Source organism: Dermacentor variabilis, chromosome 3, assembly GCF_050947875.1.
Source record: "Dermacentor variabilis isolate Ectoservices chromosome 3, ASM5094787v1, whole genome shotgun sequence".
Classification (NCBI taxonomy): Eukaryota; Metazoa; Arthropoda; class Arachnida; order Ixodida; family Ixodidae; genus Dermacentor; species Dermacentor variabilis.
The window spans coordinates 6,419,381-6,445,494 of record NC_134570.1 but is presented as its reverse complement, the minus strand read 5'-3'; the positions used below and the strand labels follow the sequence as shown (position 1 = coordinate 6,445,494).

The 26,114-nt window shown below is 50.2% G+C and overlaps 1 protein-coding gene and 1 long non-coding RNA gene across 4 annotated transcripts in view; one reads left to right on the top strand and one right to left on the bottom strand.

Annotated features, from left to right (window-relative positions):
• The window catches only part of Rbp6 (RNA-binding protein 6), a 1,084,430-nt gene that overhangs the window by 917,628 nt on the left and 140,688 nt on the right, over positions 1–26,114 (top strand). The window lies entirely within an intron of this gene.
• The window catches only part of LOC142575115 (uncharacterized), a 94,971-nt gene that overhangs the window by 53,768 nt on the left and 15,089 nt on the right, over positions 1–26,114 (bottom strand). The gene's annotated exons all lie outside the window — the stretch shown is intronic.

The window sequence follows — 26,114 nt, the reverse complement described above, 5'->3', positions numbered from 1 at the left end:
AGTGGTGTTACGAAAACCCAAAATGATTGCGGTTTGGACAAATTCCGATTTACTAGGGTGTAAGGGTATTCGTTATTAGACGAAGGCCTCTACCAGCGATCTCCAATTACCCCTGTGTTGTGCTAGCTTATTCCAAGGTATGCAACTTATTTTAAAATTCCATAACTGAACAGGGCACTGTTATGTTCAGCAACGTTGGGGATGAATTGCAACGAATGATTGAGTTCTCAAGTAGGAAACACGAAAGTGGGGCCCCCATGACGGAAAATTTTAATAAAAGCAAACGCAAGAAACCGATCCTATACGGACATACATACATGTACATGTCGCCAGGGTGAGCACTGATTATCCAGCAAACCCGCCGTGGTTGCTCAGTGGCTATGGTGTTGGGCTTCTGAGCACGAAGTCGCGGGATCGCATCCCGGTCACGGCGGTCGCATTTCGATGGGGGCGAAATGCGAAAACACGCGTGTACTTAAATTTAGGTGCACGTTAAAGAACCCCAGGTGGTCGAAATTTGCGGAGTCCTCCATGGAGCTACGGCGTGCCTCATAATCAGAAAGTGGTTTTGGCACGTAAAACCCTATATTTCTTTTTATTACTCAGCAAGTCATATTGAAAGTCAACTGTAGTGCATGTAAGGTGACCGTCAGGCAGGAGAGAAGAGCGGGCAAGCCAGCCAAGAAGAGCGGAAGACGCGCGCTGTGCAAGGCTGTCGGAACTAAACCGGAAGTGCGCTGCGCATTCCTCTGCTCCGTGTGCACGAATAAAGTGTTCGGCGCGGAGCAGGTCTGTGATCATGGGTGAGCGTTTTGGGGCTTTGACTTATTTTAGCGAGCTCGTTGCCCTGACGTGCCGAGCACCGTCGCTTGTCCATAAATTGCGTCTGACAGTGCTGTGCCCTGCCCTGGCAAGTGGAAATATTAAATATCGCTTATGCGCGCGGGCCTCTCGCGTCTCAGGCGCCGCTTATGCGAGTCGCCCTGCTCGGCGCATTTGCAAGTCGTTTCTCTCGATCAGCGCCGCCTCGACTCTGTCGCGCCGCGACGCGAGCCGTCGGACGCAAGTCCAGCGGCCGGTGGCGACGCCCCCAAACCACACGCGTGCTCCGAGCACGCTTCCATCCACAGTGTAGAAAGCTGCGACACGACCAAGCAAATAGAAGGTGTTTTAGCGCTTCTTCCTCATGATTATCCTGCGTGACAGGCACGACAGCGCTCCCTCCTGTCTCTTGCTAAAGCTAATTTCGTCGCTGAGTTAAAGAAAAATGCACCGCCTAGCCCAGTTGTCTCCATGAACTGTCCTTCTCATCGCCCATCTGACGTGGTCGTCATCCGAAGTTGTCGTTCTCATTTCGATTCCTTCTTTCGCCTCATTCAGGATTCACCCTTGTCGGGCACAGACTTACAAGGGCGCAGATTGAAGAGCAGGCTGCTTGCCATCCACGTGCGCCATGCTGAGCCTGGGAGTCTCTCAAGTGTGTCACTGACGTCACGAAAGAACGTAACTGATGTTGTTTACTGTGCCGATAGAAACAGCGACGACTGGCTTCTTCCGTCCAGCTTTTCCCGTGCAGAGAACTTGTGAAAATCGAAAACGCATACTTCGAGTGAGAGCGCGTGGTATTTCTTTTTTCTTTTTCGGAATATTCTACAAAAAAAAAAGGAAAACACGACTTACGCCGGTTTCACAAGTGAGGTAGGTATTCCCTGCGATTTATAAGGTTAAGTACGACGAACTCGAACGGCTGTGCAAAATGTCTACGCGAGGAATAGATACGCGCGAATATTTTCGTCGCTCTGTGTCCCGGCTTATTAAGCGCACAAGGTGAAGTTGTGTGACGGGTCGCGAAACTGTTAATACGCATGTCTAAGTTTTAGTTGCTTGTGGTCAGTCATTAACGTTGGCTGGCTGCCCGTCAATATTTCCGTAAGCACTATTCATTCTTGCATTATAGTAGCACCTTCATGTCCAAAGACAATATTTTGGGGCATGATTAAATTTAGTTCAATATTTTACTATGAAAGGATAGCTCAACCGGAACGAAAATCTGGTCACTGGTGACAGTAACTGATGAGGTAGTTTCAGTCGAGCGATGTCCTGAGAATAAGAGAATAACTGCAAGATTCAATGAGGCGTGATGCCGTAAAAATTTAGTGGAAGTCAAAATATGGTCGAGGCCCCCATGTGGCCCTCCTGATCAGAACACACTAGGATTGCCAACCGTTCCGAATTTATCTGGACAGTCGGGACTTTTGCGTAAAAGCCACGAGTCCCGACTTGGCGCGTTCGGGACGGCCAAATGACCCAGCTTTTGCTTTTCTACTATTGGACAACAATTACTGGACCAGGGCCGACGTACACACGATAAAATTCCGGCAGAACCCATCTCACGATGAATGTCGACGACGTAAATGCGATCAAGGTTGAATCAGCCTAGCGACACACGCATTGCCACCGCCGCTTCATGTATGAAGCGTGCGTGCAGCCGGATGCAGTTTTATTCCTCTTCGAGCTTCCGACGCTGCTTGTGTCGGTGACCAGTTTCGCCAATGTACACTTAGCACAACTGAGGAGGATGTCGTAATTTACTTCTGCGGCGCAGCAGATGAATGTGCTGATGATTTCTAATGCTAACCGCATTTTACGCCGAGAGTCATCTTCTTCGAGTTTCTCCTTGCGGATGCAAGCAGCAGTTCGGCAAGTCGACCCTCACAGAGGTCCGTTGAAGAGCGGCACCTACGCCGTGTGGCGCATCCAATGAACCAAGCTGGTGCAACGGTTGGTTTCGAACTCGGTTCCCCGAGCACAGCAGCCCGGTGCTCTGTCCGCGTAGACCATAGACTATAAGGTGACTCAGGTTGGTGGGAAAATGGTTGGGCGCGCATAAACGAACGGACAAACGGACGTACTGTAAACTAGGTGAAGTTCCCAAAGAATGATAATCGCATTAAAGTTCTTACGCTAGAACTATTTGTAAGAGCAAATGCTAGCCAATAGTGATGTTGAACACATGGTACGCTCCCTGATGATTGGAAGGTGGGCAAGGTGGTTCCATTGCGCAAGTCTGGTGATGTTCACAGTACTTTAAATTACAGATCAACATCGTTAACTTCAATTCCATGCAAATTACTTGAACATATTAACTATTCGCCCCTCGTCGGCCACCTTGAATGCAATTCCTTTTTCACAGATAATCAGCATGGTTTTCGAAGAAATCATTCTTGTGAAACACAGTTAATCGCTTTTACTACTGACCTTCTGCAGCTTTGGATCGTTCCTCCGTCGTTGATTGTATATTTATTCATTTCGCGAAATCATTTTATACCGTGTCTCATAATCTTCTACATTTTAAACTTAGTAAACTAAACATAAATGACGCCGTATTAATTTGGATTGAATGATTTCTTGCGTGATTGCACTCAGTACGTGACAGCTAATGACCACAACTCTAATATTTCATCAGTAAAAGATCAGGTGTCCCTCAAGAATCTGTACTAGGACCTCTCCTCTTCTTAATCTATATTACCGATCTTCCTGATCTCGTAACCTCATCTATCAGTCTGTTCGCTCACGACTCTGTTTATACAGAGAAATGTCCAACCCATCTTATGTTAATGTTCTTCAGAATGACATTAATAGCATTTCTGCACGGTGCGACACTTGGCTCACGAAACAATATATGCAAATGCAAGACAATGAAAATAACACGAGTTTTTTCCATAGCTAAACCGCATCCATATGTTATTTTTGGCTCTCCTTTATCCTTTGCCTCTACGGTGTATAAATATTGTTACGTAGGAAGACACCAACGAAAAGCTATTTACAAGTATATTTACAAGGCAATACGCCGCAGTTGGCCATGAGGCAACAGCCCGCACTAGCTTCCAATCGTCGTCGTCGTCTTCTTACTGCTCGGCTCTTCGTCATTGGAAATACTATCCCGTAGCACTACCCCCGGCGGCAAAAGCGCCGTGCCGGAGCGACTAAAGGCCGGACTCTAAAGCAGTGTAGTAGGTCTTGAGCCTACTCACGTGCACGACATCACTAGATGCCAGAGTAGATGACGAGGTTGAGCTCACAGGAGCAATTTCGTACGTCACAGGCGTCACCTGGCGCAGCACGCGGTAGGGCCCCGTGTATCGCGAAAGGAGCTTTTCTGAAAGTCCGACGTGACGACAGGGCGACCGCAGGAGCACGAGTGCATCAGGTGAAAACTGTACGTCACGGTGGCGGGCGTTGTACTGACGCTGCTGCGTGGTTTGCGAGTCCGTCAGTCGAGCACGGGCAAGCTGGCGTGCATGGTCGGCGAGGGCGATGGCGTCGCGCGCATACTCGGTTGTTGAGATCGCAGCTGGAGGAAGTACTGTGTCAAGGGGCAAGGTCGGTTCGCGACCGTAGAGTAGACAAAATGGAGAAAATCCGGCGGTGTCGTGCCGGGAAGAATTATAAGCAAATGTGACGTAAGGAAGGGCAACGTCCCAGTCGTGGTGGTCCTTCGAAACGTACTTGGACAGCATATCGGTAAGAGTACGGTTTAACCGCTCTGTCAGGCCATTGGTTTGAGGATGGTTATGAGGTAGTCAGCTTGTGTTGAATAGAGCAGGAACGCACAATGTCGGCGATAACTTTCGAGAGGAAGTTACGACCACGGTCAGTAAGCAGCTGTCGCGGGGCGCCATGCGCTAAGATAATGTCACGCAAGTGAAAGTCCGCGACGTCAGTGGCGCAACTGGTAGGGAGAGCCCGAGTGATAGCGTATATCGGGTGGCGTAATCAGTCGCGACGGCTACCCATTTGTTCCCAGAAAATGACGTGGGAAAGGGACCGAGGAGGTCTAATCCAACACGAAAGAACGGTTCCACAGGGACGGTGGCCGGCTGGAGATGACCGGAAGTTAGCACCTGAGGTGTTTTCCGACGCTGGCAGGAACCTCAGAGGTCTCAAAAAGGTCTGTCGTAGATGTTTTGGCACGAAAAGAAGAAGATCAGGGCCATCAGGGAGGAAGTTCCTTCGGTACAGAATCCCGCCCTGGAGGACATATGGGCTAACGGGTGCGTTGGTAGGTATAGAGCGCAGACGCTCGATGAGTACTCGCAGCGATAGGTCTCGGTACTGCTCATCGGCGATGTTAGCGAAGGCAGACACAGAGAAAATGCCGTCGGCGGTACTACTGTCGGCGTCGTCAGGCTCGTCTACCGGGTAGCGAGACAGGCAGTCAGCGTCCTTGTGTAGTCGGCCAGATTTGTAGGTGACAGAGAACGAATATTCTTGGAGGCGTAAGGCCCAGCGACCAAGTCTTCCTGTAGGGTCTTCACAGACCATCACCAGCAAAGCGCGTGATGGTCTGTGACAACGGAGAAGGGTCGGCCATATAAGTATGGGCGGAACTTCGCAACCGCCCAAACTAGGGCCAGACACTCACGCTCAGTGATGGAATAGTTGCGCTCCGCAGGCGAGAGGAGCCTGCTGGCTTAAGCGATAACACGGTCGTGGCCACGCTGGCGTTGTGCCAGTACTGCGCCAATTCATTGACCGCTGGCGTCAGTACGGACTTCGGTAGGCGCAGAAGGATCGAAATGGGCCAGAACGGGAGGCGTTGTGAGAAGGTCGATTAGAAGCGAGAATGCAGAGGCCTCGTTGTCGCCCCACTGGAAAGGGGCGTCTTTTTTCAAAAGCTCGGTTAGTGGTCGTGCTATGGCCGCGAAATTTTTCACAAAACGGCGGAAGTACGAGCAAAGGCCGATGAAGCTGCGCACATCCTTGACACACTTTGGAACAGGGAAATGCGTAACAGCATGGATCTTGCCTGGGTCCGGTTGCACTCCGTTCGCGTCAACGAGATGTCCAAGGACGGTAATCTGGCGACGGCCGAATTGGCACTTCGATGCGTTGAGTTGCAGACTGGCTCGCCGAAAAACATCCAGGACTGCTGAGAGGCGCTGGAGGTGCGTAGCGAATGTTAGGGAGAATACTATAACGTCGTCCAAGTAGCACAGGCACGTGGACCATTTGAAACCGTGAAGAAGGGAGTCCATCATGCGTTCAAAAGTGGCAGGAGCGTTACATAGACCGAACGGCATCACTTTGAATTGATAAAGACCGTCGGGTGTTACAAAGGCAGTCTTCTCGCGGTCGAGATCGTCCACGGCAATCTGCCAGTAGCCGGAGCGAAGGTCAATAGAGGAGAAATAGCGAGCACCGTGGAGGCAGTCAAGGGCGTCATCAATCCGAGGTAGGGGATACGCGTCCTTTTTGGTAACCCTGTTAAGGTGCCGATAATCCACGAAAAAGCGCCATGAGCCATCCTTCTTTTTTACCAGCACAACAGGTGACGCCCATGGACTACATGACGGTTCAATAATGTTCTTGGCAAGCATTTTGCGGACTTCGGTGTTAATAACTTGACGCCCAGCCGGTGATACTCGATACGGGCGGCGATGAATAGGAGGGGCATCGCCGCTATTAATGCGATGTTTAACAGCTGTTGTTTGGGCCAAAGGACGATCGTTAAAGTCAAAAATATCTTGGTAGGAAATCAGAACGCGGTAGAGCGCACGAGCGTGCTCGGACGGCATGTCGGGTGCAATCATTTTCTGTAAGTTGGCGATGGTACAATTTGCCGACTGTGATGGTAGAGGAGTATCGGATGAAGTGTCGTCTACTGCAATGGATGCTACTGAGTGATCCTTGAATGAGCAAAGCTGGGCCAGAGACAGCCCGCGTGGCAGCACTTGTGTCGTCAAGCCAAAGTTTACCACTGGCAGGCAGACGCGATTCGCCGTAATAGATAAAACTGTATGAGGTACTGTGATCCCGTGTGTAAGGAGGACGTCTTGCATAGGAGCCGCGATGTGGTGACCGTCCGGGACTGTTGGGTATGACACGGAGTCAACGTAAGTCAGTGCCGAAGGTGGCAAGCGAACGAAGTCGACGGAACTGAGGCGAGTAGGGTGTTGTTCAACGGGATCGAGAACAGGCAGGTCGAGGCGGAGAGCACTGGCGGAGCAATTGACGAGAGCAGAATGTGCGGAGAGGAAGTCTAAGCCGAGGATGATGTCGTGGGGACAGTGAGCGATGACTGTGAATAGCACGGTAGTGGAGCGATCGGCGAAGGAGACGCGGGCGGCACACATACCATTACAGGGGCAGTTCCGCCATCGGCGACACGGACAACAGGCGTCGTGGCGGGCGTGATTATTTTCCTCAGCCGGTTACGAAGGTCAGCGCTCATTACCGACAAATGCGCCCCAGTGTCTATGAGAGCAGATACAGGAACACCGTCGACTTGCACGTCAAGAGGGTTCAGATGAGTGGGCAACGTGAGGAGAGGATTTGGCGGCGTAGGGAGCAATGCAGCGTCACCTCGAGGCGCTGCATCGTCTAGTTTTCCGGCTGAGAGCGGCGTCCGAAGGGAGTCGGCGAATAGGAGCGACGGGGCTGGGGGGAGCGAGATTGTCGTCGTTGGGGCGAAGGCGAACGAGAATAGGGGTGGTTCGGCGCAGGAGAATCGGTGGCGGCATTATCTGAGCGGGCAGCATAGGGACGAGAAAGGCCACCTGGAGGGCGAAAGTAGGCGGTATATGTAGACTGGTTCGGGGAACTCCAGCGACTGCGACAGCGACGAGACATGTGCCCAATTCGATGGCAGTGAAAACAAATTGGCTTGTCGTCTGCAGTGCGTCATTCAGAGGGGTTGCGGAAACGTGGTGGGTAAGAAGGTGTGGGACGGGGCGGAATCGAAGAAGCCGGGTGGGTATCAGGGCGATGGGCCGAGCAGATGGTGTGACTACCCATGTTGGCGAGCTCCTGGCGGACAACTGCCTGGATCAGGGAAACAGTGACTGCAGGTGCACTGGAGGGGCTGGAGTCGAAGGCAGCCGGACAGGCGGCCTCGATCTCACGCCGGACAATCCTGGTAACATCGCCAGTGTTGTTGGGACGAGGAGCGTCGGCACAGGAAGATGTCGCTGGGGTGTTGGGCAGACGGGCAAACTGTTGGTCGATACGCCGGCTTTTAGCGAGTTCCAGGAGGCGGCACTCTTTTATAACTGCATCCACCGTCGCCACGTTGTTAAATACGAGCAAGTTGAAGGCGTCATCGGCAATGCCTTTGAGGATGTGGGAGACCTTGTCGGACTCAGTCATGTGTGCGTCAACTTTGCGGCACAGAGCCAAGACGTCCGGAATGTACGTGACGTAGGGCTCCGTTGACGTCTGCACACGACCGGAAAGCGCCTTCTGCGCGGCAAGTTGGTGACCGTAGGGATTGCCGAACAAGTCTCGGAGCTTTTGCTTAAGCGAATCCCAACTGGTCAGCTCATCTTCGTGCGTCCGATACCAAACTCGAGGTGTGTCACCGAGGTAAAAGACTACGTTGGCGAGCATGATAGTAGGGTCCCACCGGTTATTGCGGCTGACGTGTTCGTACAGGCTGATCCAGTCCTCGACGTCTTCCCCATCTTTTCCCGAGAATACGCCAGGATCACGGGGAGCGGGGAGAGTGATGTAGGTCGTCGAAGTGGCAGCATGTGTCGGAGCCGGCGGAGTCGAGTTGTCGTCGCCGGGAGCCATGAAGGAAGGCTCGACGTACCGTCCACTGCGAAGCTCCGTGACGAGGTACAGGGAACGTCCACCTCCACCAGATATGTTACGTAGGAAGACACCGACGAAAAGCTATTTACAAGTATATTTACAAGGCAATACGCCGCAGTTGGCCTAGAGGCAACAGCCCGCGCTAGCTTCCAATCGTCGTCGTCGTCGTCTTCTTACTGCTCGGCTTTTCGTCATTGGAAATACTATCCCGTAGCAATATTTTGGCGTGCACATCAGCAGTGACCTTTCATGGAAAATGCATATCTAACACATGTCTAACAATGCTAAACACGCATGCTTGGTTTCCTTCGTCTTACTTTTTCACTTGCTCCCGTTTCTTTAAAATTACCTTTGTATAAAAAAGTTGTTCGAACTAAAATGGAACATGCGTCTTCCGTATGGGACCCTAATATAAAGTCATTGATTAAAATTCTAGAATCTGTTCAGAATCATTCAGCTCGTTTTATTTTGACTAACTACTCACGTGCATCTACTGGCACACTTACGAAAAGAACCCTAGACCTTCCAGATATTTCCATGCGGCGTCATATTTCTCGGCTATCCCCTTTCCACAAGAGATATTACGCGAACGAACCCCTCAAACAAACTCTCTTCATTGCTCCAAATTACGTATCACCCTTAATTGATCATCGATTCAAAGTAGGCGTTCCAAGTTGCAGAACGAACCAGTATTTTATTCTTTCCTTTTCAAGACCAGCTCAGACTGAAACCACCTGCCCGCCTGCATCGTCTCTGTTCCTGAACCTGAAGCTTTCAAATCTGTGCTTCAAATCTGTACTTCTATGTTAAAACTGTCCTTTTTTATTGATTTGTATAAATTTTTACCGCTCCTATCTGTAACGCCTCAACGGCCTTGATAGTAACCAAATAAATAAATAAAAATAATTAACATTAGCGAAAGCACCCAGCCAATGTCAAACGAAGCGCACGAACGAAAAGCTTTCGCAATTTGGCTCCATATTTCCTTTTTATAACGCCTGGCAGCTCTGCTGCACATTCTCCTCTTTTGTGATCTGTTGTCTTGTCATAAACACAAAGATGATCTTGTTTCTTTCTTGGTTCCTGCTGTCCTGGTTCCTGTACGCCCTAACCGCCCACAGTACCTTCTTGTGTATTTGTAATTGTGTTAGCCAGGCAACTATATAATGCACGTTTTTTGATGAAAATCGCGACATAGCAAGACTATAAAAACGTATAGACGTATGATTGTTTGGGCTAGTTGGTTAGATGGAGGTTAGGTTGGAGGTCATAGCGCTGGAAGACACGGACAAGAACGAGACAACAAGGACGAACGCTGGCTTTCAGCTGAGTGTTCACTTCAAGAAAAACACCGTATTCGTAGGCCCACACACCGAAAAGGTCCAATCACCGCCCATCAAAACCAGCCGCTTCCTGGAACGCAAATTCATTTGTAGCCAGAGCAACTGGAAGGGAACTGATGCAGTTATCAACGGCCTTCGCTGTCAAAGCAGCTTCAACAACTGCTCGTGTAACTTTGTCTACATTTGTATACAGAACAAAGCTCTTCTTAAACAAGGGTTTACACCCACAATCATCTGAATGCATAGACACATGACCATCCCGGTATAGGTTCAGTTTTTGGTGACGTTCTCTTAACCTATCATTCACGCAGCTCCCAGGCTGCCCAATGTAAACCTTGCCGCACAATAAGGGAAGGCGATATACCACACTCTTTACGCATGACACAAAAGGGGACCGATAATTCTTTTTACAACATGCGCCTTTTTTGGCAAACGGATCTGTAGCATCGTATAACCTGAGAAATTTCCACGGTGCGGAAAATACTAGATCTACTTTAACCTTTCGTCCAAGTTTCTTTAGTGCGTGTGATACGTTATGCAAATATGGCACAACCACCTCTTCCACGTCGTCACAACTGCTCATGTGCGTGCCACTCTGCTTCTTTAACTTCTTCAACGCACGTTCTGCTACTGAAACAAGTAAAGTGGTCAGGGTAACCAGGTCCCATAGACGCTTAATTTGAACATAATTAGGCTGTTTCTGATGTCAATGGCTCCAGTAGCTTCCTTAGGAAAGTGAGCGCATAGGATGGAAATAAGTGACACTACCACAGAGGCTTCAAAAGCAACTTCAGGTTTATTCGTCTAGAATAATGCAACCAATATAAGTGACCAAACATCTTTACATAGATGAAAAGTACTATATATGGCCAGAAGACAGTCATAATGTATAGCAACATCAGTGGATCGTTTTCACAGAATCATTCGTAATTCCTTGCGACACTATGTATTCATATGCAGCAATTATCAGAAAACATTGCCCCACATTATCATTTAGAAAACATTCGACTTCTGCTGCCCGTCCGACACTCAGAGCCTGTGTTACGGAGAAGTAGACGAACATAGCGCGACATTTCTTCGCGAAGCGTTCCACATTTATCGTCACGGCGAGACAAGCGCGTCGGTAACAAAAAAATCTGCACCTTTGGCCAACGGATGCCGTGCGCTGGGTCGCGCAAAATCTGCAGTGCTCGCCAAACTTTGAACAAACACACTAGGAAAAAAAAACTCGGGTGAAACCGCCGCGTCTCAATCGAGCAACGCCATTCCGCACGAGCTTGTTTGCACAGCCTTGCCGTCTTGAGCCAGAGTCACTGGTTGGTCACCGAGAACGAACTAATACATTGTGAATTAGGAGAAAATTAACATCTGTCGTTTTAGCAGAGCAAAAATACTTGAAACGGAAAATTTACTCGTATGACAGTATTCTGATTAAAAATTTTCGGACATTTTCTTTTTCACATAGGTTTTCTAGTTTCAGTGTTTGTCCGCCCTCACCTAGTCGCGCTTCAGTCGTGCACCACTAACTGAACCCGCCGTGGTTGCTCAGTGGCTATGGTGTTGGGCTGCTGAGCACGAGGTCGCGGGATCGAATCCCGGCCACGGCGGCCGCATTTCGATGGGGGCGAAATGCGAAAACACCCGTGTACTTAGATTTAGGTGCGCGTTAAAGAACCCCAGGTGGTCGAAATTTCTGGAGTCCTCGACTATGGCGTGCCTCATAATCAGAAAGTAGTTTTGGCACGTAAAACCCTGTAATTTAATTTTTTTTACCACTAACTGATATCCTTGGCTATAGGTTTTGGCACGTTTTTCTTTCCAAGCTTCGCTACCTATTTAGATGGACCTTGCCGTATATGGGAACCCCTTTTTTTTCTTTCTTAGCCGGACGCGTGGCAATCAACTTCCGAGTGGAAAGGAAGAGCGCCACTGAGTGAAGCGCTCGCTCACAACAGTTTCAACGACGGCAAGTTGGTTGGGTTTCGTAGTGAGGTTCGTTACAGCGCAACACAAGGCGAGGACAGAAGGTATAAAGCGACGACACGGCGCTGGCCCAAACTAACTCCCGACGCTTGATGTGACGTAGACAGTTTAGAAGTCTCGTGCGCTTGCGGCCGTTGCCGGTAGCATCGGTGGCAGCGTATACCCTGACGGACGCGTTCTAACAATTATGAAGAAAAGCGTGCAATGTCCTCGGGTAGGTTTTATTGATCTTTTTTTTTCGCTTTCGATCTGCGGCATGGTGGGTCAGCACTACTGCTAATCGGTTATCAATTTGCCTTTTTGCTCGCACGTCTTGACAGCGGCGCGATTGTCCTTGCGTTTTACTCTGGACCGAATTCGCTAAAACGGAAATTCGGGCTAATTGGTCTTGCGCAAATCTCATAGCGTATTATATACAAGGGACGACCACAGAAACGAGACGCGCTGGCTTCCAACTGATTTATTAGCATATGACTCACATCTACGTATATGTATGGGAATTCAGAGAATTCAGCCCCCCCCCCCCCCCCCCCGCGAACTGTTTTCGTGATGTCATGCACCGCCGACCCAAACTACCCCCGGCGCCGGAAATCATTCGATCTAGAAAGCTTTTTTTTTTTCGCGCTCGAAAAGACACTTCGGCACAAACATTGCGAACTCGAGCTGGATTTCGCGGCAACGCCCATGCACAGGGAGTCACGTAACGCAAGGAGGCCCATCCGAGCACAAATGTTCAAGGATGTTTTCATGGCGAGCGAGCTCGTCGCGGCATCTCGCGGAGGCCGCGGAATCTACAGTGCGCATGGATTTCAATTCCCCAATCCAACCGGGAAAATCGGGAAAACCGGGAATTCTCAGGGATTTTGAGTAGTCTGGAAAAACTCAGGGAAAACTCAGGGAGTTTGTCTCTCTGTCAGGGAAAATTAGCTGTAATTTGATTGAAAGGGTCGAAAGTCGCGGTAAAGCTGGCTTGAACAAGACAGGAATCGCAATGAATCGTCTTTGACGGCCTGTCGTCGGCTGGAGGAGTTGCCAGTGTACAGTCAACGACCGACTTTCCGGATTCCCGATAATTCGGACGGCTTCGCGGCACCACCACCACGTACACCATAGAGTCAATTTATCAGAACGTCTGAAATTTCGTACGCAAGAACTCTTCACTGTCCGATTTTCCGGACGTTTTGCCATGACCGCAGGTCCGAAACGGCATTAATAAAAGCCACCACTGCTGCCATTCTGATTACCTCGCCGCCTGAAACCAGCGCTCTCGCACGCAGATCCGCTGGCAGCCGTAGCCAGCGCTGCGGCAACGCTAGGCCTAGCTGCTTCGACGTTCGCTATGAAGCTTCTTGTCGTTGGGTGCAGTGTTTTTTATTGAAAGAATTCGCTGCTTTCAGCAATGGCACTGAATCCGCCTTTGCGGTCCTCGCGATTGGCTTAGAAGCTTGGAAAGCACGGTGCGATGCATAATGCCGGTTCCCGAAAGTCAGCTTCGCCTCTGTACAGGAATGTTACTTGGTGAAGCATACGCAAAATATTGCAGTGAAGCGTAACAAGCGTGGGAAGGGGCGATTGCCACGGGACACAGCATGTATTCCTTAATTATACACGCGTACTTCCTGTCACAGCACGAGCACCGATATGCCTGATACGTGTACCGACAGGCCTTCAGAGCGTTTTCGAATGTGCCTGTGTCGGCTTGAGCCCTTAAGGGCAGTAAATGACATGCATTTATTTTTTTCCAACTGGCCGATTTCTCGGACGTTTTCGCGGCCCATAAGGAGTTCGAAAACTAGGACGTGGGCTGTGCAACTGACCAAGAAGATGCTTCAAATGGTCCGTGGGGCGAACGAATGACGGAAGGAGTACGAGAACAGAAAGGTCCTACGCATTGAGGAATGAACGGGAAAGGAAGCGTGTTGCCGCCGTTTTGAAGGAGCTTGAGCTCAAAAAACAAAGTGTTGGCTGATGCCGAGGTGCAAGTGTCCCTCATCCAAACCAAAATAAACTCTTTGAAGCAGTGAAACACGACAATGAGGCGTCGTGCGCGGGCTGAGAGTATGTCAGGACAGTTGCGGTACACTTACGAGCGGCTGAGAATGAATCTCAATTGTGACAAAGTTCAGACCTCATACCACTGAGCTTACTATCAGTTGATAGAAATAGCTCATATTCGAAAATAAATTCTTTTGTATGGATCTCATTTTTTGTTCGTATTTGAGAATGTCCGACTCGATTTGCAATTTTTTTCGAAGACATTTTATTTGCTGTGCATTTTACTAACCCCTTCCTTCTGGTCTCTTCTAGAATAACATGAACACTTCTCCTTAGTATTCAAATTGGATTAAGTAGTTTATTTTATTTTTTGATATGCTTACTAGAGAGTGAGCGCATCGGGCAATATGGTTTCAGCTGGTCTTGACATAAAACAGATCTGCATCACTCAGGGAATTTCGCAGAGGCATTCAGGGAAAACCTGGAAAACTCAGGGAATTTGGAAATGTCAACTTGGTAGACACCCTGATTCCGAAACTTTATGGGTATAAAGTTCTGATAAACTTTCGATGCGAAAGGTGCATTGAAATTTCCAAAGTAGTGTTTACATTTTCAATTCCGGAACTTTGGGAGTTTAATGTTCTTATAAACATTTCTCGCCAAAGCACGGTGCATTGACTTTTCTAATGTCGTAGATCGCACCATGCGACGAGACAAGCCAAATCAACACAATATGAGACAAGTTGACAAAGCACGCAGCGAGGTCCGATGAGACGAAGCGTTGTGGTGGTTCATTTGTGCCGTCATTTCACAGAAAAGAATATCGACATTTCTTTCACCTGCGCCAAACCATCCATGTCGAGACCCTAAAGCCAGCAAAGGTAACTACGTGCTTATTTATGTTCCTACTTTGACTTTTATTCGCGAGGACACATTGAGCGTCTTCAATTTTCTTGTTGTCGCTACCCGCTGGCTGCCAGAGCCACCTTGCGTTTTTCTCTTCTTGCGCGAATATTGCGCGAATACCACGCGGCGCACTTGGGTGCACGTTTGTTTTTCTCTGGCCGAGTGGATTTTCCCATGGCAGAATTTTGGACGCTTTCTGGCTAGCAAGCGAGAAAAACGATCAACGGTCGCTCGCCGCCATCACTGTGGGGACTCGACGGATAGCAACGCGTTTGAGCGCAACCTCTCCGGAAAGTCTTGTCTCGCCAGTGTAGGATACCGAGCAGTATGCCTATGGTTATCTGTGGACCAAGCGTCTCGGGTTTTCTTCGATATTCCTTCGGCAGCCACATTAAGTGCCCAAAGTAGGCATTCGATTGTGCCTAACACACTTTCCTTTGAGCTTTTTTTTTCATTTTGGTGACCCACCCCACAAAAGGAAATATACATCGTTACGTCGCAGTGAATTGAGGCATTGTGAAAGTTTGATTTTGTTACTTTTGCTTATTTTGCGGAAAGTAATGGGCCACGGGACGCTTCAGTTGCGGAATACTGTTATTATATTATTACGGCAACAAGTGTATGGACACTGCCTAACGTTCCCCTATAAAGTCCAAGGGCGATGAAATGGCGACCGCGCCCCGCGTGCTGCCTGTGCGAGTGAAAGCGTAGGGGGGTGGGGGGTGGAATGGGAGAGCCGACGATGGTGGCTCAGTCTTGTGCGCGCAAGGGAGAAAAGTGGCGAGGAAGCGCGCCGCCTTCCGTCGCGCGCGATACATCAGGGGCAGTGGATGAAGGGGGGGGGGGGTGCTTAGGATTCTGTCATCTACGAAATGGTAATTGCGCAACATGTTTACTTGCCTTGTTTGAAGCATTACCTACCGTGACTTTTTCTTAGGTACGTAGATTTCTTGGAGACTTATACGTATACTATACTGACGCGTGTACTTATCTTTATCGGGCTACCATGTTTCGCCGCCTAACAAATGTTATCGCACAGCGCAGGACGCGCCTGCATGTAAAAGAAGTTTCTGGAATGTTATCGATGTCTTTCACCGCAACTTGTGTAATCTGATTGCATGTATGCGCGGCGCGATTAGTGTAGAACTTTGTGGAAGACACGCGGGTCCGAGCGGTTAATCTGGAACGTTCGACGACTGATCTATAAAAGCCGACGCGTTTGACCCGCTGATCAGATTTTTGACGATCGCCCACCGTGTTCGCCGCTATCGTTGTGCTATAAGTGTAGCCTGTTTTTGTGGGCAAAGGTTCGCCCAATAAAAGTTAGTTTTGTCTTTCACAGTATTGCTACTGTGTTCTTAACGTCACCACCACGTGACATCTGGTGGAGGTGCTTTTCGTTCATGTACCGGACGCCCCCGACAAGCCGTGATCCAAGCCCGGACCGCAAACAGAACACCAATGTAGTCCCGGACCATCCAGCAAGCCGCCGTATTCAACAACTGCCCCCGGAGCACGGACTTCTACTGGAGAAGGCCAAGAAGACTGTGACCAAGGCAACCCCAATGGCAGCCCCAGCGTCCCCCATCGTGCTGCAGTAGCCCAGGGAGCCTCCGACGTTCTGCGGTTCAACGATCGAGGACCCGGAAAGCTGGCTTGAGACATACGAGAGGGTCGCTGCTTTTAACAACTGGAACAGTGACGACAAAATGATACATGTCTTCTTCGCATTGGAAGACGCTGCCAGGTCGTGGTTCGAGAACCGAGAAGCCACCTTAACGACCTGGGAACTGTTCCGAAGCGGCTTGCTGCAGACATTCGCAAGCGTCGTACGCCGAGAACGAGCCCAAGCGCTATTAGAAACCCGGGTGCAACTACCAAATGAGACCACCGCGATTTTTACAGAAGAAATGAGCCGCCTATTCCGCCACGCCGACACGGAAATGTCCGAGGAAAAGAAAGTCGGCCTACTCATGCGTGGTGTGAAGGAGGAACTTTTTGCCGGAATGGTACGAAGCCCACCGAAGACCGTCGACGAGTTTCTTCGCGAGGCCACCAGCATCGAGAAGACACTCGAGATGTGAAACCGGCGATTCTACCGCCGCACGAACTCGACATACTACGCCGGAGTTCAGTCACTGGCCACTGACTACCTACGCGAGAATTTGGGAGCGGCCGTGCGGCAGGAGCTACAGAAGCTGTTCCCATCATCACAGCCTCAAGTGGCTTCGATTGCCGACGCCGTACGTGACCAGCTCCAACAACAACTCGGAGTAGCCCTTGAACCGCCGCAGCCTCAGCCGCAAGCGATGAGCTACGCCGCCGTCGCCCGCCGTCAAGGTCCCCCTCCACGACCGCGCCAGGGCCCTTTAACACCGCAATTCCGTCGACCACCACCGCCGCCGCCAGCACGCCCACCCGTCGCCCAGCGCAGCTACCCGAGGAAGACAGACGTTTGGCGCGCTCCTGACCACCGCCCGCTCTGCTACCACTGCGGAGAAGCGGGTCACGTCTACCGACGATGCCCATACCGCCGGGAGATGGGACTGCGAGGTTTCGCCGTCAACGCTCCGCGCCCGCAGCAAGGTGAACGCCCTCGCGATATCGCCGACTACCTCGCCGCTACTCAGTGGAGCTCTCGACGACCGTCGCGTTCGCCATCACCAGGCCGGTACCTGTCGCCGCAGCGCCGACCATACACTGGCCCAGCCCGGGGCCGGTCAGCGAGCCCATATCCGGAAAACTAAAAGCAGCAACCGATGGAGGTGCGGTTGCTGTTCATCGAACTGACGAAGATCCTCCGCCGCCGACGAAGACACCGAAGAAACTACCTCGACGACATAACCACACGCCACCGTCCCGACGAAGTCTGGAAGCAAAGAATGCGACGACGAAAGACGACCCGACGACGCGACGTTCCAGCTTCAGCTCAACACGATGCAGCCGTAATCCGACGCCAAGACCTAACTGCAACGCCAGACAAAGAACCACCGACCTCGACGTGCTTCTCGACGGCCACGCAGTTACCGTCTTAGTGGACACAGGGGCCGATTACTCCGTAATGAGTGGACACATTGCCGCCCATTTGAAAGTTAAAACTGCATGGGAAGGCCCTCAAATTCGAACCGCTGGAGGACACCTCATTACGCCCACTGGAATCTGCACGGCAAGAATAACCGTTCATGACCGGACTTACCCTGCCACCTTCGTTATCCTCCAACAGTGTCCACAAGACGTCATTCTCGGCTTGGACTTCCTGAACCAACACGGCGCAATCATAGACCTGAAGTCAAAATCGATAACGCTGTCGGAAGATCAAGCGATACCGCCGGAGGGCTCTCGTAGTCACCACGCCTTGAGTGTTCTCGAAGATCAAGTAAGCATCCCGCCTCGCTCGAGCATTGTTATGTCGGTCGGCACCGAAATACCCGCTGACGTAGAAGGCGTCATCGAAGGCGACCAACGTCTACTGCTCGACCCTGAAATTTGCGTCGCTAGAGGAATCGCTCGACTGCACGGAGGAAACACGAACGTGTTGCTGACAAACTTCAGCCAGGAGTTCTAGCACATCAACAAGGGCACGACGATCGCATATATCGAGGAAATTCTGGAAACCAGCAATGCGTTTGTCCTCTCGGCTTCTGCCGCATCTACACCGACTACCGTAGTTCCCGAACCAGCCTTCGACATAAATCCAAGTCTCCCCATGATTAAGCAACAGCTGAGAAGCTTACTTCGACGACACAAAGAGTGCTTTTCGACGTCATCAAGGATTCGACAAACGCCAGTCGCAAAGCATCGCATAATAACCGAGGAGTGTGCTCTACCACTCCGCCAGAGCACTTATCGAGTTTCTACGCGAGAACGTGAGGCTATAAGGCACCAAGTCGATGAAATGCTGCGCGACGACATCATCCAGCCGTCGAAAAGCCCGTGGGAATCTCCTGTAGTCTTGGTGAAGAAAAAGGACGGAACCCTACGCTTCTGCGTCGATTATCGTCGTCTGAGCAAGATCACGAAGAAGGACGTATACCCCCTCCCACGAATAGACGACGCATTGGATCGGCTCTGCAACGCTAAATACTTCTCGTCGATGGACCTCAAGTCTGGCTATTGGCAAATAGAAGTCTACGAAAGAGATCGCGAAAAGACTGCCTTCATCACCCCAGACGGCCTCTACGAGTTCAAGGTTATGCCATTCGGACTGTGCTCGGCGCCTGCAACGTTCCAGCGCGTGATGGACACGGTTTTAGCAGGATTGAAGTGGCAGACCTGTCTCGTTTACGTGGATGACGTCGTCGTCTTCGCCGGAAATTTCGACGATCACCTCAGGCGGCTTGCGACAGAACTAGAGGCCGTCAAGTCATCATGCCTTACTCTGAAGCCGGAAAAATGCCGCTTCGCTTACGATGAGCTTCTGTTCCTAGGCCACGTGATCAGCAAATCTGGTGTCTGTCCAGACCCGCAAAAGACAGCGGCCAAAGCACAGTTCCTGCAACCCATCGACCAGAAGGCAGTACGTAGATTCCTTGGCATGTGTGCCTACTACAGGCGCTTTGTCAAGGGCTTTTCACGCATCGCTGAGCCGTTGACACCTCTAACTAAATGTGATGTTGAGTTCAAGTGGGAAACGCCGCAGGCCGACGCATTTGAACAACTCAAACGATGCATGCAGTCGCCGCCGGTACTTGCGCACTTCGACGAGTACGCCGATGCAGAAATCCATACTGACTCCAGTAGCCTAGGCCTCGGTGCCTTTCTAGTCCAGAGAAGAAACGGAGTCGAACAAGTGATAGCTCACGCTAGCCGGTCGCTGTCAAAAGCGCAAGGCAGCTATTCCACGACCGAAAAGGAACGCCTCGCCATCGTTTGGGCTACAGCTAAATTTCGTCTTTAACCTTATGGCAGGCCATTCAAAGTAGTCAGCGACCATCACGCGTTGTGTTGGCTAGCGAATATAAAGGATCCTTCAGGACGACTGGCGCGGTGGAGCCTCAGACTACAAGAATACGACATCCCTGTAACCTACAAGTCCGGACGAAAACACTCCGATGCCGATTGCCTATCACGCGCCCCCATTGACCCGCCGCCGCAAGATGACGAGAATGACGACGCCTTCCTGGGAATGATAAGCGCGGAAGACTTCGCTGAACAGCAACGGGCAGACCCGGAGTTAAAAGGCGTCGTCGAATATTTGGAAATGCACACCGACGTTGTCCCTAGGGCATTTAAGGCGCGGATTATCTTCCTTCACGCTTCAAAACAATCTGCTCGTGAAGAACAACTTCTCACCAGTCTGCGCGAACTACCTTGTTGTTCAGTCGGCGCTGCGTCCAGAAGTACTGCGCTCCCTACATGACGATCTGACCGCCGGGCACCTCGGCTTCTCCCGGACGCTATGGAGGATACAAGAAAGGTATTACTGGCCGCAACTAACCGCCGGCGTTGCCCGTTACGTCAAGACATGCCGAGACTGTCAGCGACGCAAGACACCACCCACAAGGCCAGCCGGATTACTACAGCCAATCGAGCCTCCTTGCCGACCTTTTCAGCAGATCTGGATGGACTTGTTGGGACCGTTTCCGACGTCAACGTCCGGAAATAAGTGGATCATCGTGGCGACGGACTACCTTACCCGCTTCGCTGAAACTAAAGCTCTGCCGAAAGGCAGCGCAGCCGAAGTGGCAAAATTTTTCGTCGAAAGCATTCTGCTGCGACATGGCGCCCCAGAAGTCCTCATCACCGATAGAGGAACGGCCTTTACAGCGGAGCTCACTCAAGCCATTCTTCAGTACAGTCAGACAAGGCACAGCAGGATAACTGCCTACCACCCACAGACGAATGGTCTTACAGAGCGCCTGAATAAAACCCTCGCCGACATGCTAGCAATGTACGTCGACGTCGAACACAAGACTTGGGATGCCGTCCTGCCGTAGGTTACCATCGCTTACAACACGGAGGTGCAAGAAACAACACAGCACGACGCTAGACGTCATGCTGCCGCACGTCACCGACGAGGAGAATCTTGACGTCGCTACATATCTCCAGCGCGCCGAAGAAGCCCGACAGCTCGCCCGCCTGCGGATCAAGAACCAACAGAGGACCGACAGCCGACGCTACAACTTCCGACGACGCTTCGTCGAATACCAGCCCGGCGACCGTGTTTGGGTATGGACCCCGATACGCCGACGAGGAGTGAGTGAGAAGCTACTGCGACGCTATTTTGGACCCTACAAGGTCATCCGACGTATTGGCGCACTGGACTGTGAGGTCGTGGCAGACGGCATTTCGAATTCACGATCCGCGCACGATCTGAAGTGGTCCACGTGGTGCGTCTTAAACCCTTTTACGGACGCTGACGAACTTCTTATTTTGTTGTTTTCGTTGCTACCAGTGCTTTTTCTTTATTGCTTTCGTTTGTTTGCAGCATCGGGTCGATGCTGTTTAAGAGGGGGGTAATGACGCGTGTACTTATCTTTATCGGGCTACCATGTTTCGCCGCCTAACAAATGTTATCGCACAGCGCAGGACGCGCCTGCATGTAAAAGAAGTTTCTGGAATGTTATCGGTGGTTCCGTCCACTGTCTTTCACCGCAACTTGTGCAATCTGATTGCATGTATGCGCGATGCGAATAGCGTAGAACTTTGTGGAAGACACGCGGGTCCGAGCGGTTAATCTGGAACATTCTACGACTGATCTATAAAAGCCGACGCGCTTGACCCGCTGATCAATTTTCGACAATCGCCGACCGTGTTCGCCGCTATCGTTGTCCTATAAGTGTAGCTTGTTTTTGTGGGCACAGGTTCGCCCAATAAAAGTTAGTTTTTCCTTTCACAGTATTGCTACTGTGTTCTTAACGTCACCACCACGTGACAATACGTATATACGTATATTTAAATATCTTGTTGCTAGGTTTTGTGTATACGTGCAGTGATTTCTAATGTATCTGGGCGAGTCAAATGAAAGTGAGCCAACCAACCCCGCGCAATAATCGTTCGGTTCATTGCCTGCGAAGCATGCGCGTAGCACAGGGGCATCTCTCATTTACAAAAGTGACACGCAGGTGTTAAGATAAAGGTTCTTTAATGCTGTCATACACCGCGTTGAGCATGGTTGCGTGACACAATGGACGGTCCAAAACTTGAACAGCGGGGTGTCGTGAGGTTTTTGACAGTGGAAATTCTTTCCCAAAAAGCTATTAGTCACCGTATGGCTGCCGTGTTCGTTGAATATTTCATTTCGTCGGCCACGGTGTTGGAGCGAACGGTTCAAAGAAGGACGTGAAAGTTGCAAAGACGATCCAAGACCGGGCTAAAGCCACCGTGCAATCACCTCAACACAACTGCAAAAGCTGATGAGCTGATTAGACAAGAACAGAGGATAAGCATCGATGAACTGGCAGAGCGTGTGAACATCAGTCACGGTTCGGTTCGCACTTTAACTGATGAACATCTCAGTTATCGGCTCTTGTGTGTGCAATAGATGTCGTTAGAAGACGGAGAGGTTCAGCGCTGCCTTGACTCATCTGATCCGGTATTACAATGAGGGTAACTACTTGTCTGCACTTTCGACCGGGAACGAATCATAGTGGCACTACTACGAGCCTGAAACACGACAGCTAAGCTTACAGTGGAAACATTCGAATTCACCACCCCCAATGAAATCAAGGGCCGTCATTTCTGCCGGAGAGGTGGTGACTTTTTTTTTTTTTAGATAGTCAGGGGCTATTACTGATTGAATTTGCTAAACCTGGAGAGCCTATCGGTCGTTTCCGGTATAGTGAAACGCCGGATCGGCTGCATGTCACAATCAAAAACAAACGTTGTGGAAAATAGGTGAATGGGATTATTTTGCTCCACGGAAGTGCCCGTCCCCACGTCGCTGATTTGGCTAACACAAAACTGGCAAACTTAAAGTAGGAAACGCTGCAACATCCACCATAAAGCCGCAGACCTGTCGCCTTGCGACTTCCACATTTCGGGGAATTAAAAAACCAGCTGAAGGGAAACAGATTCGTGTCGGACGATGACGTGAAAGAGTCAGTTACCGAATTTTTGAAGCTGCAACCCGAGAAGCTCTATGAGACGTAAATCACGCGTCTCGTTAGCCAGTAGTATAAATGTCTAAATGTACATGGATACTACTTTAAACTAACGTACCCCGTTTTTCATATATTCGCATTGGCTCGCTTTCATTTGACCCGCTCTCGTATATCTTGAAGAATTCTTGAAATATCTTGAAATATATCTTGAAATATCTTGAATTCCACAAGGAGGAAGCAGAACTGTCGTGAGCCCCCCCCCCCCCCACTACCTCCCCCCCTCGAACGAAATTCCTGGCTACGCTACTAGGTGGTAAGTGTCTCGTAACTGCCTGAAATAGTTCTTCTGCAGAACGAAACGCGTTCACAGATTTTTTTGTAACCAATACTGGTTAGTTAAGTTTAGCTCCGAAGCTGCCGGCTGCAGTTCCAACTTGTGTGCTGTGTGAACGCCTCTAATTTAAATGTCCTTCCTGTAAGTTTTCTTTTTCATTTTTGCCCCTGTTCTTTCTTTCCCTCTCTCTATCTCTCTTTTGAGAGATAGTTCAAAGGCAATGGTAAATTTATGGTATGTTGAAAGACAGCAACTCTACATTTTAGCTACGCTTCTTATAGCAATAAACTTTAGGGCAAAGCGGTTGTTGCGAGGGAAGAGCCTTATCGGCGATTACGATGACAACGGGAAGCTGCTTCGATGGCAGCGGCTCTTCTGTTTCCTTTGCGAGGCCACAAATGTCGGTTCAGAAGTAATGAAACTTTGTAGGCTTCCAGAGAAGCTCGTTGTCAAGTGTCTTTTTAACGTGCAGACTTTTATTTGGGTTGTCCTGAAAAATTCTCTTTATAGCACAAGTTTCCCCAACAAGCTTCTATGCGTCGCTGTCCCACTAAAACGATGTCGCCTTTCTGTAGCTTTTTTTTTCTTTTTGTCACACGTGGCAGGGCCCCCATCACACTACATTCTACGCTGGTATTTGGATACGTGAAGCGGGACACCCGTGCACGCGCCTGCTTATAGTTATCCGATCTTTTCTTTTTCTTTTTTCTAGCGGACTGCAGGGTTAGCAGCAGTGAAGAAAAATAACGATCGTCATTCTTGCCGTTATGCGCGCGAAAATTTTCAAACGGACGAAAAAGATATATAGCAAAGCGTCTTCTACAAAAAAAAAAAGAAAAAGTTGGCAGATGTGTGTCAATCCATCAAAGACAATGAAATTCTATAGGGCAGTTCTCAGGAGCCCTTCGAAGATCTGCTCGATATCTTTTTAAAACTTTTCAAACGTTTCACTATAATTAGTGCGATTCATTCGCTGTGCCCGCGCCTTTATTCATGTGCCTCGCTATATCCGAGCTCAATATTTGTATAATGGACGAATATTTTGTATATTTGGTACTTGTATATTGGAAGTCAGCGCTTTGTCCTTTCATCTGGCCGGCTCGTGTTGTTTCCTCCTTTCCATGTTGCGATGTACCAGTTTTAGAAAGCAACACCAACTCGCCCAATCCTCAACCCTAATGTATAATGTGCGTCGTTACATCCAACGCACTATAGAGTTTCCTACAAGAATTACTAGAGGGAACTCTGGCGCTAGTGTCTACGGGAGCTGCAATGGAAGCGGTTGTCCCAGCATGGGAATTATGGGAAGTACATGGATTTGCCTAAACTTCGTCCTTTTGGCTTAAAACGCGGCTTTGTGACTTCGTAAACTCGTCATTTTCAACAGTGTATTGCGTAATAAATAATTAAATAAACATCATTAAAATTGCCCGACGGCAGGATTGGAGCATAGGGACTATAGCACAGAAGACTGACATTGAAACGATTAAGCCACGGACGCATGTATCAACAAGCGAATGAAACGCCCTTATGAATTTATCACAGGCATGCCAGTGCCTTGAGACGCTTGGCGCGTTTCGATTTGGCCACCTGGACAAGCTCAATCGTTGCAATTAATAGCAGTTGTACGCGTTCCCGGCGTCTTCTGCACTTCGAAGAATATAGATTGCGCTGAAATATACGACAATAAGATTTATACAGCGTAATATACAAAGCCACAAGAACGTCAGAATCCACAAGCACGAAGATCAGACAAATCCATGTGCTTCCCATCATTCCCACGGTAGGACAACGACTGCAGCGCCAGAGTTCCCTCTAGTAATTTTTGTAGGAAACTCTTTGCAACGCACGTTGCCGTCTGGCTTTGTCGCTCGTCACCGACTCTCGCCGCCGACGCTGCGAGGCACTGCTGCCTCGCCACATATTGCGACGCTCTGCGCAACTCTGCAGTGCGTCTAAAATATCCTTTTTAACGCGATAGCGTTAAGGAGCTCGTGTCGCAGAAAAGCCGGTGTCGTCGGCGTCGGCGTCGGCGTCCGCGGCGTTGGCCGTGAGCGATAAATCACGGCAGGCACTTCATAAATAAAAAGCAACTTCCAAGATGGGCTGGGTGGGAATCGAACCAGGGTCTCCGGAGTGTGAGACGGAGACGTTACCACTGAGCCACGAGTTCGATGCTTCAAAGCGGTACAAAAGCGCCTCTAGTGAACGCGGTGTTGCCTTAGAAACGAGCTGTTTCTAAGGCTCAGGCGTGCGTCGCTTGCTCAGGCGCACATTCCGTTGTCGCGCCGAACGCTGCGTTGCTCGACGCTCACCGCGTCCTATGCGGGGCGCGTAGTCGCTGCGCCGTAGCCCATTGTCTTACACCCCTTGGCGGGTCGACGGGTACGCTGTCGCATTCCACTCTTGAAGGCGAAGCTTAAGCGTCCTCCAATTTTGTCTGCTGTTCGTGTTCTCGCTGAGGGAAATTCATGAAAGGACTGCACGCTGAGGAACAGGTCGCTTTGAGCGCATCACTACGAGCTTCGCGTGCCCTCTCGTCTGCGTCACAAGTTGTGGGCACCAGCGTTGTAGCTGCGGTGCGCACGTGCTGTCACCCGGAAAGGGATTCACGGCGGAGCTGGCGTTGCTGTCTCACGCAATGCGCATGCGCCATTCCCCGTTCTCACCTGAGTGTCAGAAACAGAGAACCTGAAGCGAACTTGAGTCACTCTTATCGCTGCGTCCGTGCCGCAGTTGAAAGCAATGTTCGACTACCTTTCGTAACCGTAGGTGCACTACTGTAGCGCCGCGCATCCAACGCCGAGAAGCGTCGACAATGGCGACGCTTCGACGCCGTTCGCCGACTGGGTTCGCTTTGGCGCCGGACACTCGGCAGCTTCCTGTTCGCTATGCGCGAAGCGTCTCGAAAATTTC